General features: G+C 36.3%; 1 protein-coding gene and 1 long non-coding RNA gene across 6 annotated transcripts in view; both read left to right on the forward strand.

The window, feature by feature from the left end:
• The window catches only part of ANKS1B (ankyrin repeat and sterile alpha motif domain containing 1B), a 442,036-nt gene that overhangs the window by 291,292 nt on the left and 126,592 nt on the right, over positions 1 to 24,152 (forward strand). The gene's annotated exons all lie outside the window — the stretch shown is intronic.
• Positions 986 to 23,600, forward strand: LOC114013651 (uncharacterized). The gene is made up of 3 exons (XR_003556756.2): positions 986 to 1,137; positions 20,134 to 20,338; positions 21,211 to 23,600. It is a non-coding gene; the product is annotated as an uncharacterized LOC114013651 (long non-coding RNA).

The raw sequence follows: 24,152 nt of genomic DNA on the forward strand, positions 1-24,152 counted from the left end.
GCAGATGTGGTTTTTGAAGAGGAATGAAACATTACATCTCAGTAACATATTTTCAGACATTGCAACTGCAAACCTGCAGTTCCTGTTCCTTTTCCTCTCTACCTCAGAGCCTAAGCTAGATTTCAGATCACTGAAAAGAATTAAGAGTGCTTGGAGCCACCATCCTTTCTAATCTCCCAGAGATACTGCTGACTGATAAAAATGCCCATAGCTCTGCCGGTAGTTGCTTTCTAAATGGCTCCAACAATTCTGATAATCAGAAGAACTTTCAAGACCATGAGTCTGCATTAGCAATCATCTGTGGGATCTCAAGTTATTGGGTAGTGGTAAAAATAACTTCTATAGTTGTTGAGTTTAGAAAAATCTCTGTATGACCTTCTTTGTTCGCTCTTTCCAAACATTCAGGAGCATATTACTAGTGTACTTGATTAAGAAAGTACTTGAAGTTAATTATGTGAACAAATACTTTTAAAACAGCCATGCACATGTGTGTATGTATGTATTTATATATAAATGTGTATAATTGAACATAAAGAATTCACCAAGCTAAGTGATGGATTATCACATTTCTAATGCAAATGCCACTTCTGTAGAGACAACCGTGTTGATGTACTTGTGCAAAACTAGAAGCCTTGTATTTCACAGTTTCTAGGTAACATAAAATGCTTGAGAATGTTTCTGATATCCTGCAAAAACAAATGTGCCGGTTGTACTGAGGAACAGATATTTCTAGCCTTTGAATTTTTTATGGGAATTTTTAAAATTCTCTGCCAGGCAGACTGAACTTTGGGTCTTCTCCCTCATTAGTAAAGTAGTAGTCTATATATAAGATACATTAAGACATTTAAGTAAATCTTGTGTACTACTGTATGGGGGGGTGGTGTTACATAACTACACGTTTTGAAATGCTTATTGCACAACCTTGACTGGTGTGAGGAAATATGAAAGAAACTTTCAATATCAAATTCTTTGGCTCTTCTGTTTACAAAACTACCCTAATTAATATAAATAATAGGACCAAATATTAAACATTTTTTGACAACAGGATCTTATAAGTTTCTGTATTTCAAATCAAATACTCTGAAGATGGGTCTGGAACTGAATAGCTTTCATCACGATGCATTATTTCTTCATGAGGTAAGACGTATATGGATTTGCTCAGTTGCTTCTACATTAGAACGATGCTGCAAATTACATTAATGTGTCAGCTGCTACAGTTGTAAATGCAAAGGATAACTCTCTAAATGACTCTATTTCCCTTTGAAATGGGATCAGTAGGTTCATTGCATGTACAGGAAAAGTTATGTGATATGCAAATAGCAAATTTTTTCCTTTCACAATAGTTGCATAGATTTCATCCAGGGCACCCACAAAGGTCTCAAAAGGGTTTCAATAATGCACATCTTTGTTTCATTTGCAAGAATTAAATTTTTACCTGTTGCAATCATACAGTAAATTTGTTCCATTGGATCTTGCATTTGAAAATTATTCTTTTTTCAGTCAGATTCTTTATGTTTTAAATACTGGTAGCAGCTCCATCAGTCAGTTCCTAAAAGAATGTGGATGTAACTGATCATTTAGAAACTGTTATGTTGTCATATTGCAGTGGCTGTTTCTAGAATTCTCATTCCTCAACAAATACATGTGCTAGTATTGTAACTTTATAACATGTTTAACTTTTAGGTACAGTTTCTGTCTGTAACATTTTGCATAGGTGGTAATCACATAGCCTTTGAGTGATTTGATGTGCAAAGTTCCATCTTTTCCTTATGGTAATGGAAAATACTTTTTAAATGCATCATCCTCTTTCCTCTATACTGTTACTTAAAAAAGATCAGGACACACCATAAACCATGGCGACTTCTTCAAACCATCCACTCTGCCTCTTACCACTCCCACCTTGGATCGTGACAGTGCTCAGACTAAGGAGAAGTGGGAGGAAAAACATTTCTTTTAGTTAAAATACAGTACTGTATTCAGTTTACAATACAACATGGTAAAGAAAGAAAGAGAAAACATTTGCACTGTGAACATTCTCAAAGCATGTATTTTTTGGTAGCATAATGATCCTTTTGTAATCCATCTGGTGTCATTTTGCACTAGAGTTTATTTAAATAGAAGACATTATATAAGTACTTTGAAATAATTTCCCTAATTATGTATTTATATTTCCTTCTGTTATGGAAATAATAAAAAAAGAGTGTTTTCTGATGAAACAGTGATAGTAAAATAACCGTGTTTGATGAGTAAATCTAGCCATTGAAATTTGCCGATTTTTGTCAGTTTCCCATTTCCTTCCTTTATTTTTAAATGTAAGGATTTTAGTAATATCAAAATGGTATTATTTATCACTTTTACCTCTTTTCTGAAGTAAATCTTTGCTCTTATGTTAGAATTCTTAAAAACAGAGCCTTTTTCCCTTTCTTTTTCTCTTTTTTCTTTCCTTCTGCCCCATGCTCTCTCTTCAAAACAAATTATAATCAGGTAGTGATTGGCAGCAATTTTTAGCACTAATAATCAAAGCTGAGCAGTTTTAGCACCTATTGTGTTCCACCTGCAGGATCATTTTCTTGTCCTATAACACACTAGGTAGCACAAATGATTGATTTAATAAAAAAATTATCTTGCATTATAAAGCAGCCTATTCTGCCTAGTGCTGGGGAGGGTACTGTCTCTGAAGTATCCTAACAAAACCACTCTCCATTCATGCAGCAAATAAATTGCCTTATCATCTGATTTTCTGTCTAAAATCTTAGTAATCTATAAGAAGGTTCATATTTCAAGTTTCAGAATGTGTTATCCTTTCCAGGGAGTACAGCAGAAGCAGCCCAATGCAAGACTTTTATTTCCTTTAAAAAAGCTAGGAAATAACCTCTCCTCCCAGCCCACAAGTTCTCTGCAAAAACAGGTGAAATAAATAGTCACTAAATATTTTGTTGTCCTAGGCAACAACTTGTTCTGCCTTCAGTAGCTTAGAAAAGCCCTAGACAAAGAGTTGTATTCTACCAGCTTAACATTTTCAGTGCTGGTGAGCCAGCAAGAAAATTGGATTTCTGTTTTAAAATAATGTCCCTTTACAGATCCTTTAATCTGAGATTAATTTAAAAATTTTATGTACATCCTATTTTGAATGTGGAGTCCCAAACGTGCAGTCTTAGGATAGCATCCTTCATTACAGTAATAATTGTAGATTATAGTAAAAAGTAGTTCCTCTAAAATAATTTCATTATGATTTAATTTTTCTTTTCTAGACAGTATTTGTGCTAGTTTTGCTGAAATAAATTGCTTGTTTTGAATGCCTGCATTTGCTGCCCCCAAAACCTACCTCACATAGTTCTATTTTATGGCTTTTTAAAACAGATTATGTCAATTGAAGGTCAGTGAAAAATACCTGAAGTTCATGGTAGATAAGAACAAAGAGGAACACAGTGATGTTAATGTTGTAAAGCAATACTTTGAAGAAATTTGCAGTGATAAAAATCATAAAGAAGTATCCTCTGTTTGTGAAGAAATAAAGCTGCAGAATTTATTACATAATGTTATCAAGGACTGCAGTACTATTTTGATTCTTTTAAAAGAATACTGTGTTTTTCAACTCACTCTCCCGTTCAACAGTGTGCAAGGCAGAAATCATTCCTCTTTAAAATGTTTTAAATCTTATTTTTTTTTACGTCTGTGTACTCGTTGCTTTATAGGATATTGTAAGGAGTTGGTATTTCCAATAAAAATCCCCAAGAGTGTATCAGTTCTTGACTAGCATAATTTCTCTTCTGTTCGCGGCCGGGTTTAGTAGTTAAAGGTATAGAGGACTGAATGGCAGTCATTTTAGCTATAAGGTTGTTGAAGATCAGAAACATCTTCCCTGTACATCAGATTTTGTAACATTCTCAGGTGTAAAAGCAAGTGCAGTGCTGTGCTATATAGACCTATCAGAGTGATTAGTGTGCCAGAAATAGGACAGCAGCATTATCACAGGTCTTCTGCTTGATTCTTCTTTCTCACATTGTTCAGAGCTAGCTTGGACATTTGCTGCATTTGTATTGTACAGATGCAGTCCTGGATGTCAAAAAAGAGTGAAAAAAGGCATAATGAGATTATTAATAGAAGTAAGGTCAGAATTTTTGCACACAATGAAAATGAGGGGAAGTAAACAGTTATAAAAGGTTCTGTTGCAGCCTACAGCTAATAGAGGTTGAGTCCTTCAAGTCGCCTTCAAGGATTTTGTCCTTCATTTTTAACTTTCAAAGGAATAAGGTTTCAGTCACTTTTCATAAAGGGCAATTCAAAATTCTAATAGCTAGTGGTGCCGAACAACCTTTCATATCCAGTCTGTGTTATTTCAAAATTATATAACATTATCTCCAGTTACCAATTTTCTACAGATGTAAATAACATATTGGCGGCCCCAGTGTTTACACCGCTGAAACAGTTCTTGACAGATATTTGTGATCCCTTTCATAATGATCAAGTCATTGCAAGGTTATCTACATTTAACTCCTGATTTATATTCCTACCTCAGTTTGTACTTTTTCTTATTCATTACTTATTTTAAAGACTGTTCTTCATATCATGTAGGGATCTTAAAAACGCGGTATTCATCCAAAAGTAGTATGTTGTATGTAATTTGAAAAATAATTTGAGAAAATGCAGTTAAAGAGGTTTTTATGTGCAATGATGTTCAAAATGGTATTCAGATGATGAATTGCAATATAGCTGTCGCAAACCTGTTACTCTGTTAACAGAAAATGAGAGATCTTTCTAGATTTATGGAGTTCAAAACAGAAAGTCAGTTTCAAAAACTATTACAGTGTTTTATCTGTGTTTTTTCATTGATGAATCAAGCATCTGATTCAGATGCACTTATGACAGAAGCTACTGAAAAAATATAGTTAGACCTTACTTATACTTTTGTTCAAGTACTGAAAGCCTGACCAGAACCTGTCTGAGCCAGAGTCAGGTTACATGAACATACTAATCAGGAAAGGACATACATCAGTTTTCCAAATAGCAATTTTTATCATTCTAGAGGAGTCAGCCCAAGCTCCTGGCCATCGTCATTTTCTCAGGCTCTAGGCTCCATGCTACCATTTAAAGCAAGAAAATCAATAATCATAATAATGTGTAGTTGCAGAGAAGCTAATGACTGTCTGGCAGTCTCTATCATTAAAAGTTTTCTCATCATCCCCTCTTCCACGTGCATGATCTGCTTGGAGATGGAAAACACAGTCATAAGGTCTTCCTTTAAAACACTTTACATCTCCAGTAAGCCACAAAGAAATACATATGCACTCACATGCACACATAAAGCAAAAGAACAAGAATTATGCAGAGCTAAGTATTTTAAAGCATTTGTGTTCCCACATGCAATATGGTTCTACTGTGTTTTCAGTGAACATAACCAAACACAAGGTAGTTTGTGCTTTCTGTCTTATGAGTTAGATTTATGTAAGATTTATGTAAGCAATAGATAAACATCAAAGCCATAGCTGAGGAGGATGGATGGCAAAACACTGGGCTAGTTCATAAATTTACATTTTTAAAGAGTAGTGATAGATCTACACTTTAGAAGCTGAGCAGCAATTTGCAAGCAGAAATAATTCTTCTTACCTGGTTTCAATAGCAAAGTATACAGTAGCACCAGTATGTGACATTCACCAAAAAAAAATTAATTATCTTGGATTATCTAGTCTGATCTGTGAACAATTTTTTTTTGTTGTTAATTTGTGGCTCCCTGGGAAGCAGAAGCATATTATGTGACTTAATGTGTGAGAAAAAAAATATTACAGCAGTTTAATATGCCTCTAAGCATATGGAGTTGTTGGCTTTGGAAATTCACTAGAACTGAAGCATGGAAAACAGGCACTGAGAACTGAAGAGAGTTAGAAGTAAATGAGGGAGTAATATGTAAGGATGAGATGGCAAGAGTGGGAAAAAAACTGCCATTAGATGCTAATGGATTTAGCAAGACATAATGAAGTAACGTACACAGAACATATAAGTAACATATAAACCAGAAAAATATTAAGTCCTTTATGTCTGTCTAAAATGTAAAGAAATTACTACATAGCTATAGAAAGAGTTGCAAATATTCAAAAGTATTTTCACAATTGGGTTTTCTATGTTTTCCTTTAGTCTTGAAATGAACTTGCTGGCTCTTAGTGGCAGGGAGTCATCTTTATGGAGTGATAGAGACCTCCTATAACACTCTCTAAAATATGATCTAAAATTATAGTTTATCTCAGTATTTTGACTACTGTTATTAATAAACAATTACAGGATATCAAAATTATAATTTACAGAAAATACGAAAGATGACCACATATATATTATAAAAGAAATAAAACACTGGATAGTATTTCAGGTAAGAAGATTTGTGTCAAGAATACCTTGATGTGAGAAAGAGTTTAAAAAAGATTCTTTGAAGATGTTTCATTTAAGCTAAGGTTCAGGGCAAAACATTTTCCTGGGGATTTTGGTATAATGTACTTCAGCTTTTCACCATAAGATTTCTAATGGTCTCTGGAATTCAGATAAGGAAAAGAAGCAAACTGGCTGCTATCTTCTCTGCATTTCCCCAGGGGTTTAATACAGATTATTCCAATGTGTCAAGGATAAAACCCCTTCACTGTTTTGCAGGAGACACCGTTAAGCAAAATGGATGAGATTTTGTGTTTATTGCTGACAATTGTTTATATTTCCACAAGCAATGGCATTTTAGCATTCCATGGTTTTGTTCTCATACAGGGTTTTTTCTGTGTAAGTATACAATGAGCTACTGTATTTTTCTTCTCAGAATCAAAGAAGATATTGCTTATAATTTAGTACAGACCCATTAATAGGGAAGTGAAGAATTTTATTTGGTCCTGGAATTCACTTACTTTGTATAACTGTGCGTGTAGCAATTATCAAGACAGTAAATGTACTCAGAGGGTCTGGAATATAAATCTGATGGGGAAATGTCAAGGTAAGTTTAAATGAGTAAGAGAGTCAGAAGTGTGTTTACTAATACTGCAAAAATGTGCCATCAGAATCAAAACGGACATAATTCTGAGTATCTGAAGTCTTGTACTTGGATTCAATCTTTGTCTTGAAAGTAGCAATTTTTAAAAAAAAAATTAATACCTTTCCCAATTATCTGTCAGAGTGAGTGTAGGATGATGCAGTAAAGGAGATATCTCTGTCTAACAAATCATTTAAATGAATTGTAAAAGAGATTAGTATTACTGATAATACCTATAGTCAGTTTTTACGTGCAACTAGTAAAATAATAATAAGAATGTAGTATGCTTTATTTTTCTCAGAAGCTAGCTGACACTTGGCTTTGGAAAATACTATGTGGAATCAATTCTTATTGTTCATTTCTTCTGTTTCATCCTTTCTATCTCAAGGGCAGTTTTCATGAAAATGCTTCAGAGTTCTGTTTGCTCTCACTGTGAGTTTCCCACCTGAGTTCCTAATCCTGTTTAGCTAACGTACTGAAAGTAAGTTGTCATGGTACATAAAGAACAAACACTGGTCAGTGCAATGTGCATTCTGGGGCGTATCTGGAGGCTTTGTACCTTTGGTGCTTTCACCAAAGCAGTCTTGCAAGCAGCTGAGAACTTGGTTTGGCAGTACGTGTGTTGGTGTGCATGTGTGCATGTGTGCCTGTAAAGTTCTGGAGGAGTTCTGTATCTCCTCATAAAACTTACTTTATTTACTTGTATTTTAGTAACCCAGCATGCTTATTCAGTCCATTGTTTGTCATGAGGCTCTTGAGGATGTTTTAAATGTGTGGACTGAAGTGACTGTTGCCATAAGGTGCAGTGAAGTGTTTACATACATAAAGCTGTATACATAGTAATATAAAAAAAGAAGCATTACACAATTATTTAATAGGTTGATATGATTTAATATATACATATCCAATCTGCTTCATGTGTTATGTTTAACTTGCTTGTGTCATTCCTCCTCTGGCTTTTATTATTTAAGACTTTTCCTTTGCCAGCCTTCGTATGGTACTACAGCACAAGCAAAAAAAAAAAAAAACGCAAGAGCAATTATATTCTCACAGTGGTTTGAACCAATCAGTTTCTCTCTTCCCATGAACAAACAGAAGGAACTTCAGTTATATTTTTCAGTATTTTAGAGTGCATCATCTAACCAACCATTCCCAAAATGCTTAAAGTTTCTGAAAAGGGTTTTAAAGAGCATCTTTACTAAATTATGCCAAAAAAAGAGCCATGTTGGGCAAAATTCATAACTGTGTCTTTCACCTATGCATTAGATTAATTAGTCATTTTACATATTCCACTCATTAAGTGGATGGAAGTGTAGTAGTGTAGTGCATTTTTGGAAGAGCCTATGCTTTTCATATATATGTGTTAATTTTTAAGTTCCTTGCAATGATTTGTGTTACAGTACTCAATCATGGATATACTGGAAACTTCTCAGATTATGTTCTTTACGCTAAAACAAATTGGCTTAAGAAACAGACACTGTTTTTCGTAACAGTATCACAGTTCTGAAAAGAAAATTTTGAAATAAATTTTTCAAAATTTTAAAATTCAAATTATAAAAAAAAGTCACATTTAAAAATTAAAGTATACAAATGTATAATCTTGAAAATATATTTCCTATAGCTAGATGATCACTTAAAATTTTAGAATTTGAAAAAAGGCATTAGTGTTTTCTTTGACCTGTATTGAACATGCTAGGTCATATTCTACTTTAGTGAAAGATGGACCTAGGAAGGGATAAAATTTCTGTTGCTGGTTTTATCAGTGAAGTTCATATTTATGACTCAGACATAGTCATAGGAGATACATGCTTAGTTTTTTGCTATAATCATTGAAGATATGCAGTCATTTCTTTGATATGATTCATGTCGTCCTGAAGTAAATGCTTAAATTGCACCAAATGAGTCATGCCTTAAAGGTGCTTATTTCTTTCTGCTAAATTAAAAGGAGCCTTATGTGAGTACTGAGGTCTATTGTGGATATTTTATATTCCGTAAGATGAATATAACTCTAAATCTGGACGTGGCTTCATACATGAGAAAACGCAATAGAAATTATTGACTAAAAATGTGATACCCAGGAAAAATAATAAGCTATAGTCAGGGGAAAAGAACAGTCCCAGTATTGAAACTTCTGAGATTAAACTTTTTATGCTTAGAAATCTGTTTCTCAGTTGTGGAAACATACTGGAAAGTCTTGGTATACTCGGAGAAATTTATTGTAGCACACCATCATATACCAACACATTTTATCATTACCAACCACTCGATGTACCAGACTGCTAAATACTACCTACTCCTTATGAACATCATGTATCATACATCTGGATTTTTTTCAGTCCTGCAACTATATCCTTCATTTACTTCTGTGGCATTTGTACCATGACTTCTGTGGCATTTGTATCACAAAACAGAACAACTTTTACCATATCCTTTTAAACCCACACTCTTAGCTATATATTGAAAACACAGCCAAAGTAAATAAATTATTTTTTTCTGAGATTTTTGTAAAAAAGTCTAGAATAATCCCATATGAAACAGATTTTCAGGTGCTCTTTTTAAATTCCTTTGTTCTATCCAGGGCTTGTGTTTCTTATTCCGGCACAGTAAGTCCCATTCAAATAGCACCAACCCTGATTTTCTAACAGCTGTGCTCTTTACAGCTATGCCTACAGATTTGAACCTGTGTGCATTTTCTAAGGATAAGTTTCATGTAAGATGATATTTTGTAAACTTCATTGCAAGATAATAAAAATTAATTCTCTCTTTGGCAGTTAAACCAAGAACATGATGAAAATATAGCTCTTTATATCTCCCAGGTTCAACTAATATATCTGCTTTACATTTGAAACCTAGAAAGCTCTTACATTTTTCTAGTGTTTTCTTAGAAAATGTGTATGTATATGGCAAAGAAGGAATGAAATTTGACAATGCTTTCCTACTCACGGAAAACAGAGGAGCCATACATGCAGAATCACCAACTCCTGCCCATATTGTTGAGATTAGTTTGGAATACAAAAAAGTTTGAATATGATTCTACAGTTATAAAAAGACATGTTGTCAAAACATATTTCAAATTGTCCTTGATATTTCTGTGCATCATTTTTGTACAGTTTTGGACATATCACAAGAAGGATACTAAGATGTGCTTGTAGGAACTGAGAGAAGAAAAAACAAAAAGCTCACCAGACAGTTGAGAAAGCCAATTTAGAAGATACCAATAAAAGGATTGAATAATGTTACCAATACGGCTATGGAGTACTGGAGGAACATGACGGAACTTTATAGGTTTGAAGTGCAAAAACAGAAGGGTGTCAGAGTAATGTATTCAAATGTTAAAAAAACCAAGATTACATTAAAAAGACACTTTTAAATGAATTAAAGGGAAAAAAATTGTGACATATGAAAAGATAGAAAAATGTCTATCAGCATAAGCAGTGTAAACATCATCCTTTGATTCATTTAAAGCAGATGAAAAACAGTGTACAATAGAGTAATATCCCTGCATGACAGGAGGACAAGTCAGAAACCTAGTAGGAGTCCCCCCAGCCCTAACTGCCGTGATTCAGTGGCGATACCACATATTAACTTTCCTGTAAAACAGTATATATTGCTATACGGCTTACAAGATGGCATTTTAGAGTCATTGTAATAAATGAAAATTCCACTAGGTGGTTCTGGTGCTCTTCTAGCAAGGATCGAGAATGTTAGTGCACAGCAATTCTATGTTCTTTTTTTTTTTGCATTTTTTCTTCTTTTGTTTTCCTAACTATTCTGATTATGTCAGACTACAAACATTTAGTTATATTCTGAATGGTGGTATTAATAATATAGTTCTTGATGGAGGATAAAAAACCCTTGGTCAAATAAGACCAAGGTAAGAGACTTTAATATGACTTTAATATTGTGTAATTCCTTTGGTAGTTAGTATTTATCAGTTAAACTGCTAGAGCGATGTTTTACTTTAGCCTTCGAAATTAACTTACTGAACTTGTGAACTTGAACTGTAATCACAATGGACTTGTAATTAGGGTGGGTTTTTTTATATAAGGCATCATCAATCTAGTAGAATTATAAATGAGTAAGTTTATGGCATGTAAAACATGGTTATCATCTAAGGTGGTGTGTCACAACAGAAAATGAACAACTGTGCAGTCATGGGAACTTTTTTTGTATAGGCTGTTGCTTAAGGTAGGATATTAATTTAATCACATCTCTGCTCTAGAGCTCTGCTATGGCCCAGTGCAGCCACTCACATTTTTATTAAAATCAGCTTATATTTATCACCTTTTCCCTTTGCAATTTCTCTGTTTCACAGATACCAACTACTCTTTCTCTCAGCTGGCCTGAGATATGCAACTCGAATATGCAGCTTGCATATTCTTAGCTTCTATTCATCTTTAAAGGCTGCTCTTGCTACTTTAGACCTAGAAAAAGGCCTTTGTGGTCAAATGCCTGTATCTCCCAAATGTGTCAATCTGGTCTGGTAAAAGGTGTTATTCATTACTACAGATCTTGCCCTTTTGAGTAGGTTTAGACTGTGGTGCTGGTTCTACAAAACAGGGGGTGTGGGGGGGGTGGGGGTGTTATTAAAAAAGAGCATGAGAAGTTTTTCAGTCTTTTTTGCCATTTCTGGTGTCACATGTTATTTTTGCTACCGTGTTATTAATGCTAGGTAACTACTCCAAATATTTCCACAAACGGACTACAGAACTCATTTGCTTCAGCTGTGTTTGCATTTTTCCTAATACACTAATGAATGAGTTTCATAGGAGCGTTCATGGGAGAAATTGACAGTATATTATGGAGAATATGACAGAAAATAAAACAGAACAGGTATCATAAATTCCAAGTCTGCCCACCAGAAAAACAATTCTAATAATGTTTTTTAAACTACCTTAGTATATGTGCTCACATGTAGGCTTGTATGCAGCACATATAAGCCTATGGACAATAGCCCTGCTGAGCCATTAGAAATCATTGACCCACAGCTCCACAATACTACACAAACTCCCATCAGACCAGAAATGAGAGCTTATATCATGCACTACAGACAATTATAATTAATCTGCCATTGTTTTTCCAATTTAAATGTTTAGTGCTCAAAAATAAGTCTTTTTAAAAAACCCTAGATCAAATTTCACAAAAAGTGGGAAGCAAGAGGCAAGAACGTTTCATAAATTCTTCCATTTCTTCTGCCCTTTCTAGTTCTTGAACTTACTTTTTGGAAGAGAAGGCCAGGTTGGATGGAGCTTTGAGCAACCTAGTCTAGTGGAACGTGTCCCTGCCCATGGCAGAGGAGTTGGAACTAGATGGTTTTTAAGGTCCCTTTCAACCCAAACCATTCTATGATTCTTTGATTTTACAGTTTCTATAATACAATCACTGCTAATTTGTGCTTGGGCCACACTTATCTGAGCTCATGTTTGTGCTGGTTTGTATCTAGGGTTTAATCGCACTCCTTCAAGTAACATGATCATCATCAACGGAACTTATGGATACTTTCTACAGGTGAAGTTTTTATTTCTTTAACCCACTGTTAAGAAAGCTTGTAAAATCAGGCTGTGCATTTGCTATTAAAGTTGCAGAACATCTACTCATCAGCTGTATTCATCTGATGCCATGCCACACAATGTATGCGGAGAACTTAAAGTGGATTGGTACCCTACTTTACCAGAATAACCTTCTTTCTTCTTTTCATGGTAGGTGTAGAATGGGATCTACTTCAGTTATTGAAGACTAGAACTAGAGGTATTTCCTTGTACACAAGGACCTCCAAAGACTGCAACAGCAAACACATCCAAAAAACATTCATCAAGAAGAGTAAACCAGTTTGAAAAGTGTTATGACATGTTTAAAAATGCTCTGATTTGTCTGGCAGGCATAGAAAGCTCCATCTTTCTATATAAAGGAAGAAGGTACCTTAGCAAAATGTTTATCAGAATAAGTGGTACACTTTTGCTAAAACTCATACTCATTCTTTCATCTTGTCATAGACAACCATCCATATCAGAAGTATGGTAAAGGTATTATGTAAATATTTTTAAAGCTCTGGAAAGCTCATCTAAAAATGCCATGCAAATAGAAGAACAAATGTGTGATGAATTGTGATTGGTTTAAACACCCTTGTGACCTCTGTTACTCTAGACAGACATAAGACGACTTAGAACTAGATACTACAACACAGAAATGTGTATATGGAGAGAAATTAATTCTTTTTGGAACCAAGCGTTTAATGTAATGTAATTAAGCACTGAATAGCCAGTTCTGGGTGCAGGAATGTGTGGATTTGCAACATTTATTTCTGCCAGAATTTGTTAGTGAAGCTGGAACAGATGTGCCTTTGAAATACCAAAAAAAACCCTACTCAGTCTTCATGATTAAACCCCAGAATCTCATGAGTTAACAACTAGTGGAAGTTTACTTTTCAAATGTTTTGAATACTGTTGCTTGACATACCCAGGGACTATCATTGTAACCAATCCAAAGGCTTTTGTGGGTGTGAAGAACTAGCAAGGAGCATTCTCTTTTTTTTTTTTTTTTTTCCCAAGCAGTACAATAGGTGAAGCAACACTACTATGCTTCAGTTCTGCCCACAAGCCCTACCTTAAACAAAGAAATAGTACATACTTTTAGAATGTCATTATTCATGGTCAACGAAATTTATATGTTATGTGAAAACAAAATAATTTTCTGCCAAATCTGGACATTTCAAGCTTGTCTTATTCCTCAAGATAAAGAAACAGAGGTGAGTTATGTTGGCACGAGTAACTTTTTCATATGGTTCATAAACGGTATTACCAGAATTGATCTCAAAATCAGAAGCCTTAAAGTACATTTCTTTCTCTTGGTATTTCAAAAGAATTTTTCTATTATATCTTAAACAATGTTTGTCATTATGCACTTTATTTCTAGAGTAACCTCTTATGGTATATTGTTTCTCAGGAGAACACATCAAATGGGACAGGTCAGCCTGGCAGATTTAGAATTGTCTTGTTAGTACTTTACACACCAAGACACCTTAGCACAGCACTAGAGTCAGAAAACTTTCAAGAATGGTTTTGACTAGAATTCCAATTTCACACATGTTTTGCAAAGGCATTATTGTATGCATTTCCATCGGGAGCACCCAGGGTATTACCTCTCAAATTCCACATAAGCTTCTGTTACTCCTGGTGGGTTTGTACTAGCTGTAATAACCAGCAAGTAACTGACATAGCCTCTCTGGCTTATGGTACATTACCAAATTAATTGTGACTTCAGGGCAATGAATTCCCCAGCTATGTCCATATTAGTAAATCAATCAGCGTCCAAAAAGTGTGTCCAGACACTAGAGCACACATTCAGAAGGACCCAAGTACCCTTTTGATGTGTACCAACTAGAATTGTTCCCAGTTCCCAGACATGGTTCTGGAGCTAGGATGTTTTAGAGGCCACTCCCACAGCAATGCAGCCCCTCAGCTTTGCAGAGTCAGAATTTACTAACACCAGTGCAGACCATTTCATACAATTTCATCTTGATATAAAGGAACATTCCTGGACATATTTAATTTATTGCTATGCCTGTAGATCCACACATCAGTCTCAGAGGGTATCTCAACCCTGACAAGGGTGTGAACTTATATGGATGCTGTCAGCCTGAAAATTATATTTTTCAAATATCTTTTTTTTTTTTTTTTTTTTTAGAATATTGTCCTTTTTGGTTAATTTGACTGTAATTTTGGTTTTTATGCTATCTCATTTTTAACAGTTTGCTAAATGTTCTTAGACCACCATAAAGAGGCTGGAAACTTCCTAACACAAAGGAGGTATTTAAAAACAATTACCAGTAATTTAGTAGGAAAGGTCAACAATGGTATGTGAACAACTACACTTTTCCACTACACAGTCTTCTCAAGCCTAGTTCTTAGAATATTTTTTGTGAAGAACTGCTTGAAAAAAATGAAGATGCTTTTTTGCTTCTTCCTCTATTTTTCCACTCATTGCATTGTGTCCTAGTATTCCAGAAAAGGCAGGAACATTTGTTTCTTCAGCATGATTTTTACCCTGATATAAGGTATATACATTCCTTAAACCACCTTAAAAATCTCCTGTGCTATCTGCAGTGACAAACATGTATATTTAACTCCCAGTCCTTTTTGTCTCATTAATAGCAAAACTCATCTTGATTACTGTCTTGCCATAACAACACTTCATATGAAATTCTAAAGACTTGGATCTCAACAGGGAGTTTTAATTAGTGCCAAAAGTACTCCATTTCTGTCTTTCTCACAATACTGTCATACAAGCAGCAGATGAAAGGTTTAAATTTTAATGTGTACTCTAGCCTACCCCTTTGATTTGTGCTGTAAATACTATTTGGCAGCCTGCTCTTATTACTGTGTTTTACTTTATTATTATACATAACTAAAAAATTACTTTAAAAGTTGATACAAAGTATGGGCAAGAATGACCTAGATATTTGCTGTGATATACATCTTCCATTATCGTCTTGTTTCTTTCCAACATTTTTGCTCTTTTTTCGGCAAGTTCACATTCTACGATATCTAGGTTTTTGGATTGCTTTCTAAATTTGACATCAACTGTAAATTAAAGCCTGCTACTTCTTCCATTGCTCACTCTGTAGACATTACTATATTAATATTGTAAACTCCTCAGAGCAGGGATCACCTCATTGTCTGTGCAGTGCTTAGCACAGTGACTTCCTGACTCATGATGAGGGTTTCTGTCCACTCTAGCAGAAGAAAAATTAGCTATGTCTGTATTTTATTGTGGGTGATTTACATTTTATTTCCATTTGGTCAGGTAAAAAGCAAGGAAGCCAGACTCTCCCTGCTGTCCCGCATCAACAGGGGGGCTCTGATTATCCACACAGCAGTGCACAGATGTGATTTCAGGGGTCTCACACATCCTGGCTTACCTGGTGGAAGCTGGTTTATCCTTTAGAACTAAATAGTTTAATCCCAAGTTTTACCCAGGGGTATACCTGTTAAAATCCATCGTATCACAGGTGTGTGTGTTGCTGTCAGTAACTGCGCTACCCAGGTATGGCAGCACAGGCTGCGGTCACATCTGGGTAACTGTTTAGTTGGTGCTTACATACGTCTCAGCCCGTGAGTGACTTCCATCAGGAATCTTTTGCCAGTCTCATGGTATGGCAGGTATGGCACAGGGAATCCTGGCACCCACCGCGCTGGCTGTGCCACGGCGCTTCAGCCACCAGCTGTGCCTCACGGGTGGGCAGCAGGGTGCTATGCGGGCAGCACCCCCCTTATCGCCACCGCAGCGCCTTTCCCTGCTACTGGCAGCGCCTCAGCTGGGAGTGACACAACTTTTCTGTAAGATGCTGAAGGAAGTTTAAAATCGTAGCAAAGCCAAACTAAGCTGACGTGTAATGCATGCCACAGAGATCCATAGACTGTTTCAGGGAGTCACTTTGCAGAAGATTTAAAGCAGTGTCTTACCATTTCTGATGCAAAGAAAATAATGGATCTTGATAATAGAGAAACAACAAGATTTAGCAAGAGTCCAGAAGTGTGGGGTCCCAAAGGCCGGGGGCTCGCTGGGACCAGGGTGCCAGGGGCTCCCCAGGGTAGGGCCTGGAGCCCAGGTGCATCCCACCACCACAGCCAGGGGCAGGGCAGCGGGCGGGCAGGCAGCCCCAGCCCCAGGCACCAGGCACCTCCCTGGGGACAGGAGAAGGCCGAAGGTAGATTGGCGTGTTGGCCCATGGGTGGGTGTCAGGATCAGGCACAGTGGGAGGACAGAGGTCAGACGTGGCCTCAGGATGGTTGTGCAGGGCCTCACTACAGCAGTGTCAGGGGGCCTCCATGAGCCCCTGACACCAGAGGGGACGTGCTGTGGGCCCTTGTCAAATGTGTGGAGATAACTGAATGCCACAGGACAGTGGCATGGTGCATAGGGACTCCTTTTCTTGCTCCAGTTGTTAAAATCTTCTAGAACGTAATAACCTTGCTGCTTACATAGTTTAGAATATATCAATAATTTTATTTAGTGTTTCCAGATGGTTTAGATCTTTTGACAGGTTCCTGTATTTAGATGCAGCGGTCTACTTGCTTATGTCCTTTCTGACAACATCTGGGTATAACAGGATCACTTTACTGAGGATCACTGGTGCATAGATACAGCAGGTTACCTTTTTCTATTGATTCTTTATGATATGGGTAATGATACAGGAACATTTCAAGTGTTTCTACTCAGAGTAATTTCTAGGATATCTGACTTCTACTTGTCTTCTTTGTGTGTGACAGTTTAAGTCTTTTAACAGAGTTGTATATGAAGCATGGTGATTTGGTTCTTGTTTGTTTAGTCTACACTTCTGTAAATTAATTTCAAACTTAGTCATAGGTTTCTAGATATTAAGTTGATCAGACTATGCTTGCTGGTAGAAAGCTGACACTTTCCACAAAATATTACATCCTTACCATTTTGTTATTTTTCAGTTTCAAGTATGAGAAAATAAACTATGTCAGATGAAATCTTGTGTTTGTTATTAACAAAGCAAGATATTTGTTAGTTATCGTAATATTTAAGTTCATGAAAATGTAGATAGATGATTTGGTAATTTTAATCTTTGATATAAGTGTACTATCTTATTATCCTTGCTACTTTGTAGGCACTCTCCAAAGTTGGTGGAGGGAAACAGGTACCTCCCGTGACTAATTATACTATGCTAAACTGGTGGTTTATTTTGAGATGGTGCTTTTGGCCTCTACTGTTCAAAGGCTACCATATGATGGGGAATAAAAATTGCACTAATATCCAGATTCTGTGTTACTGAGCTTTGTCCTGATGAAAAATTACCTCTTTGCCTCTGGTATTGATCTCTTTTGCAGTGGTTGGGGATGAGAGCAATGTTTGCATCATAGCAGTGACCAAGTGTTGAGTAATATGCCAGAAAAGTTCTGAGCTTTGTGAGTAATCAAACCTGAGGGGTGTGGAGATCCTCTGGGCTGATTTGGAGGGGAGGGCAGGAAGCATTTTAGAATGTTTCTGATCATGCCTATAATCAGCTTGAAGTGATCCAGGAGCCTCTTGTAATCAAGTTTCTACTACATTACATGCATCATATATGTTGAAGAAAGGAATGTTCTTACCCACTAACAGAAGCAGGCAACAGCCAGAGAAGTCAGAATCTATGCTTTTGGAGGCTGAGTTTCCAAGGGTTTTGATTCAAGGGGTAATTCAGAGGGCAGGAATTTTCTTCTAAAATGATTTGAAAACAGCTTATCTTATTTCTGAAGGAAAATACTTTCACTCAGGAAAAGGTCGTGTATACTGAAGTTGTGGAGAAGTTTCTGAATTTGAAAATTGATACATACTCCAAAAAATGTTGTACCATTTGATATTTCTGCAACTTTCATGCTGACAGTATATAAAAAGTTTGTGGAAATCCTCTGGTCAACACTTCTTGCTATTAAGTAGTATTTACAACTTTGAAGCTTGAATATTTTTCCTTCCTATTTTCAGCTCCCTGAAGAACATTGACACACTAGCAGAGTATATGATCTTTTTAAGGATTTAAGGAAAGCAGTTAAGTCCTGTGTGTGATAAAATAGTATATAGCAATTAGAAAGCCATCAAGGCCATTCTCAGCTGATGGACTTAGATTGGGTAAGGTAGGTACAGGTAAGGTTAGAGATTATTTAAAGGAAGATTTTTGAGAAGGCTAGTCATACAGAGGCTGAGTTAGACTGCTAACTAAACATGGTTAGGGACTCTTCTGGTGGGCTTTGAAATTAAGTGGCATGAGCTGACTGTTCAGCAAAAATCTCATTCTTACCTCCCCAAAAAAACAAGTAATCATGTCTTAACTAGCTAGTGAGAATGGTGCCTGGAGCAGGCTGTCCTGTGAACTATGCCTCAGAAGAGTGCTAATTGGCCATCCCAGGAAGAAGTCTACCAGTTAATTAAGGTGGATGATCAGCAGTGTGGTGCCTGGGCTCACTCCCTGGCTCTGCTCCACTGAGCAGTTTAGCCATAAACAGAAGTATCCTTTCTGGAGTGAGCAGCTTTTCTCTGCAGGCTTCAGGCTCACTAATGGGCATTGCTGATTGATCCAAAGGCAAGTTGTGATTTAGTCTCATTCAGTGGGTTGTTTGTCTGCTTGTCTTGCTTTGCTTTGTAACACAAATTGATGGGGCCCCTCTGTTGGAGCATTGGCAGAACCTGGTACCTGACATGGCAGGTAAAAGACCAGCTTACCTCACTCTCTTTCATCCAGTCTTACTGCATTTCTGTTACTAGGTAAAGACAACTTCTGAGCAACCTAGCCAAGTAATCTGGTTCTGTGTGTACAGAAAAATTCCCTGGCACAAAGTCACAAGTCCCATCATACTGGAAGAAAAAAAAAAAAAAAGTAAATTAAATCTTTGAATATGTATACAGCAGCTTATCAAATCCAGATCTCTGATCTTCTTCTCTTGGGTGCAATGGGTGAATTAGATTTCCAGCAGTCTGTATTTGTTTTTATGAGAACTATAATTCTTACTTTCCCTGCTGCACAAAAAGGATTATTTCCCCAGAAGAGCTTAGAGAAAAACACCAGGCAAATATAAAGCTGTAGTCCCAGACCTTAGCTTTTGTTCAGACTTTGCCCCACTTCACTTTTCTGTGCTATAGTACTAGTTCCAGGACAATATGACTCTTCCGGCATCTGGATGGTTTACAGCAACAGGTCCTTCCAGAGCCAGGAGGAGGCAAATGCTTACCTCTTGAGGCTTAATGATTTCATTCTAATTAATTAGCTGAGTTTTGCAACCTGTATTATCAGTATTTGTAGATAAGATTGTTTCCTTTTTACCAAAAGGCCTATTTACATGTCAGTAATGACTATATAAGCCAGTTTTACTAAAATCCTCAACCAACCAACCAGAAGATGCACTGGCTCTCTTGCATCCTGGCGGAACATTAGGAAACACAAATTCTCGTTTTGATTATTCCAAGCATTCATCAGGTATCACTCAGAAGTTGGTCACAGCAACAACCGATGGGACTGAATACTAAGCCCTGTCTTTCCAAGTTTGGAAAAAAAACCCTAATCTCTGTGGTAGGATGATACATCTGCTTTTTCCTAAATGATTTGGAATAGATTGTGAAGTTTTTTGCATTTGCAGAGCCTACTATGTTATTGAACAGCACCAAAGAACAATCTCCTGTATAATGAGGGGAGGGCAGGTATTACAAAAAGCATTCAAAAGGTGATCAAGAGAAAGAGCACACCTGTTCTGGAAGGGAAAGCACCTCTCTGGACCTGCAGGAGAGCTTACTATAAGAAGTGAAACAGAGAGCTATCGAAAAAAAATGAAGCCACCAGACAAGGTATTTTGCTTTTTAATGTCACAGCTCTTACGGTGTGTGGTTTTTGTGGGAATAGATGCTATATTTTATAACTTCAGCAGACAGAATCCAGGACAAGATATATTGGTTCATTGATGTCTCTACCAGTCACCCACATAAGTCAATTACGATATCCTTGATAGAACATTTCATTGTTTTAAATTTCACTTTAAGAAGCTGCTGTTTTTTTTAATATGCAATTCTGGTGTAAGAAGTATGCTGGCCCCCAAAATGAAAATTGAATCACATTGTTACTGTGAAAGATACATGCCTTGCAGAATGTGGTTATTCCAGAGAAGAAACAGAAAACATTAAATCCATTTACTAGAAAGTAACTAGCCTACTTAATTATTTGTGGCCTATCTACTATTTAATATTAATGAATTTACCAACATGTTTAGATGATGGCACTGGAATAGCTGCATATCCAGTTTTCAGTCTGTAATTGCTTAGTTGGCTGCTTGATGTTATTAAGATTTTTTCACTGTGCTGGTTTAGTAAGTTTGACTCTTGTTAACTGAATTTACAAATACTGAAAACTAAAGCTCGCAAGGCCAAGAGGTCGTCCACATCTTTTGTGACTGATACTAACCAGTGCAAACAGGACCTTCTGGATTAGGACTGAGTGTGCAGGTTTGCAGTATCTGGTGCTGTACTCTGATTTGGTCATCTAAAAAGGAGTATTTCCCTAGAGGTGATTTATCAGTATTAAGGTTGAGGTCCTCAGAGGGTCTAAATTAGTGTTGCTTCACTGCCAACTTATCTTTCACATATCGCATATATAAAACTTGATGAGAAATGGAGTACACAATATCACCGCTAACCCCCTCATACCTTTCTTTTTTTTTTTCAAGATGTTGCAGTTGAGAGTGAGAAGACATTCCCTATGGTCATACAACACAAAGAGGCCAGAGGAGATGTCAGCTGCATAGCAATTGAACTTTTGGAAGAACAGAAGGCTGAGGGACCATGTCTTCCTCCTTTTATACAAGGAATCATGAAGATAGCCTGAATTGTGAAAGCTCAGGAGAATAAGGAAGGGGAAGAGAGTAAGCAAGAATAGGATGTGAACCCCTTTGACTTTCCATAAAGATTGCATGTTCAGCATATCAAAACAGTACTGAAAAAAAAAAGAGGATCAATAACAACAAAAAGAAATATTGCAGAAGAAAGTAAGATAGAGAAAATAATCTCCTAGGAATTTTTTTTTTTTTAAAGAATGAAGACACTTAGCAAAATACTTAGCCAAGTTGTCAATTTTCTTGGATTGTCAATATCCCTGATCACGTGTGTTGTACATCAGATCTGAATTAGCAGAGAAGCAGAACACTTCTGTCCCCTGTAAAAGTGGTAGGAAAAAAGAAAAAGCAAAGGTGGAAAAAGATTTTCTTTAAAACCAAAGTGCCTGTTTTCCAGCATAATATGGAAAAATAACATGCATAACAGTCCTTCCTTCTACAATGTGTGATGTTCCATGAGTATCATGGTTCAGCTTTTTGAGACTAAAAAGCTCTGAGAACCTTCTGGAGGAATCTGTACCCTCCAGAAGGCAAAGTCCTCCAAACTCCTGTAACATTTCCTTAGTGGCTTCTCTCATTAGAAACAAAAATACAACCAACAAACTTCTTTCTTTCCTGCTCTCACATGAACATAGGTGCCTGTGTTTTAAGTCATTCAGGTTGCTGTAATATATCTAGATTTTTGCTCTTTAGAGAATGGTATCCATGTTTGTCTCCACACTGTGCTTTTCTGTCAGCATGCCAGTCTGAAGCAGCATATGCCTGCCTGTTTACCATGCATTCAGCATAGTGTGGCTGGTCTTTCTTCGGGGAATAAAAGTAAATCTTTCAAGACATCCTGAACTTTCAGTTCTTGGTAATCTTACTCACCTATGACTTTAGGAGAGGTAAGCACAGACATACTCTTTTTGTCTGAGTTATGTCAGGACCATAACAAAACATGAAGAGGGAATCACAGTTAGTGAGCAAAGACTAGTTTTACTTTGAAACCATTTCTTTGTTTCCATAGGCTGCTTGCCCTTCATGTTATCCTTCTATCTTACCTTGGAGAAGTAAGGGTGAATGAGGAGAAGTAACCTATTGGCAAATTTTCATGTTATTATTTATGTCCATTGGTGAATCATGAAACTGAATTACAGGACAGCCCTGAATTACAGACATAATCAGTTTTCACATTTGACAACATCCATTTTAATAATTTAGCTCATTAATGAGTGCCATCTTTGCAGTGCATTGCAGTGCTCTCTCTGTCTCTCTCTCTTTCTCTTTATGTTTTACTCTACAAAGTAAAAATCTGCCTGTGTGAGATACCTGATACTGTCTCCTTTCTTCCTGCATTACTGTCTCTCTCAGGCCATCCTCAGAGTGATCTACTTGAATTATGGCTGTGAATTTAAAAATTGCAAGTGCTGAAGTAAAGATTACTCAAAGAAATTGTTTTTAATGACTACTAATGCAGTTGTTCTACCTTGAATTTAATGTAATTTGTGTTTTGTAGACTTGAGGGAGAGCAGTCTCCTTACAGTTTCATGGGTAGAGAGAGAAAATATTCAAAAGCCCTACTGTGGGCCATCATCCCCAAAGTTCAAACTGCGGTCCTGGCTCTCATAACAACTTTCCTCTTTCCTCTGGAGCAAATCTTAAATACATTTCTTCTGGGGGAATTCGCAGCTCTTTCTCAAAGCACTATCACATTAGCCATTTGTTATTGATTAGATGCAGAAATATTAGCACATCTCCAATTTAAAGGCTGCTTTTCTCACTCAGGTTTCTTTCTGTCTCTAGTGACTACCCAGCGTCAGGAAACAGTCTTAGTGGAGGTTAAGTGTTCCATGCCCAGACTACTTCACTGATTGTAGGTCTAAAGCCATACTGTTGGGTTGTTGGAGCATATCTGCTTGGGCTTGTGTTATGATTTAAGGCTTCATGCTAAATTAACAGTTTTAAAAGTTACAAGTAATTTTTCTCCACATTGATTCGACAAAGTAAGCTTTTCTTTTGATGCTTCATGATCTGTTTTCATAGAGGTGTGTGACCCTATTGTTTATCCAAATATATAGTGCATATTGATTATATGCAAATAATCACTTTGTCTTTTTTTTTTAACAAGAAATTACCAGAAAGCTAAAGCAAAAACATTCTTACAATAAAGTACGTTAATGGCACAAAGTTAATTTTCTTCTGTTTGTATTGTAAGTTCATCCAGCATGCTTCCAGAAGTTGTAACAATGCTGAGCTTTTTAAAAAAAAAAAAAAATAAAAATGGAAGACACTGTAAAAATGACTGATTGTATTCTGTCATACCTAAAAATATATGTAAATAATATAATTGTGAGGAAGGGTCTGAATGTCGCTACTGTGAGTGATACTATTCTTTCTTTAAAATATTTTTACTCTTGGTTCATAAGCTTGGTATCTGATATTGGTGATGACTAGAAGTTTCATATAATTCATGGTGAATAATGGATTTAATTAGGTTTAGCTCTGTTTCTGCATGTGATTTTGTCATGAACATCTTATAATTTTCTCAAATGTATTCAGGAGATAATTTCTCTGAGTAAGTTTTAGTGTATATATTGTTCACAACTGCAAATATTTGAAATTCAACATCTAAGATGTTTAAAGAGCTTTGATTGGATGTATGAGTCATGCAGTATTTTTCTGTTCCAGGACTGGTTAAAAGAAACTTATACTTTTTTATGACTAGTCAAATTTACAAGTTCAAAATTTGCTGTGTTCTTATTCTTTAATATTAATTTCTAAAGGTCCTTTTCTGT

Source organism: Falco peregrinus, chromosome 6 (assembly GCF_023634155.1).
Source record: "Falco peregrinus isolate bFalPer1 chromosome 6, bFalPer1.pri, whole genome shotgun sequence".
In the NCBI taxonomy this organism is placed as follows: Eukaryota; Metazoa; Chordata; class Aves; order Falconiformes; family Falconidae; genus Falco; species Falco peregrinus.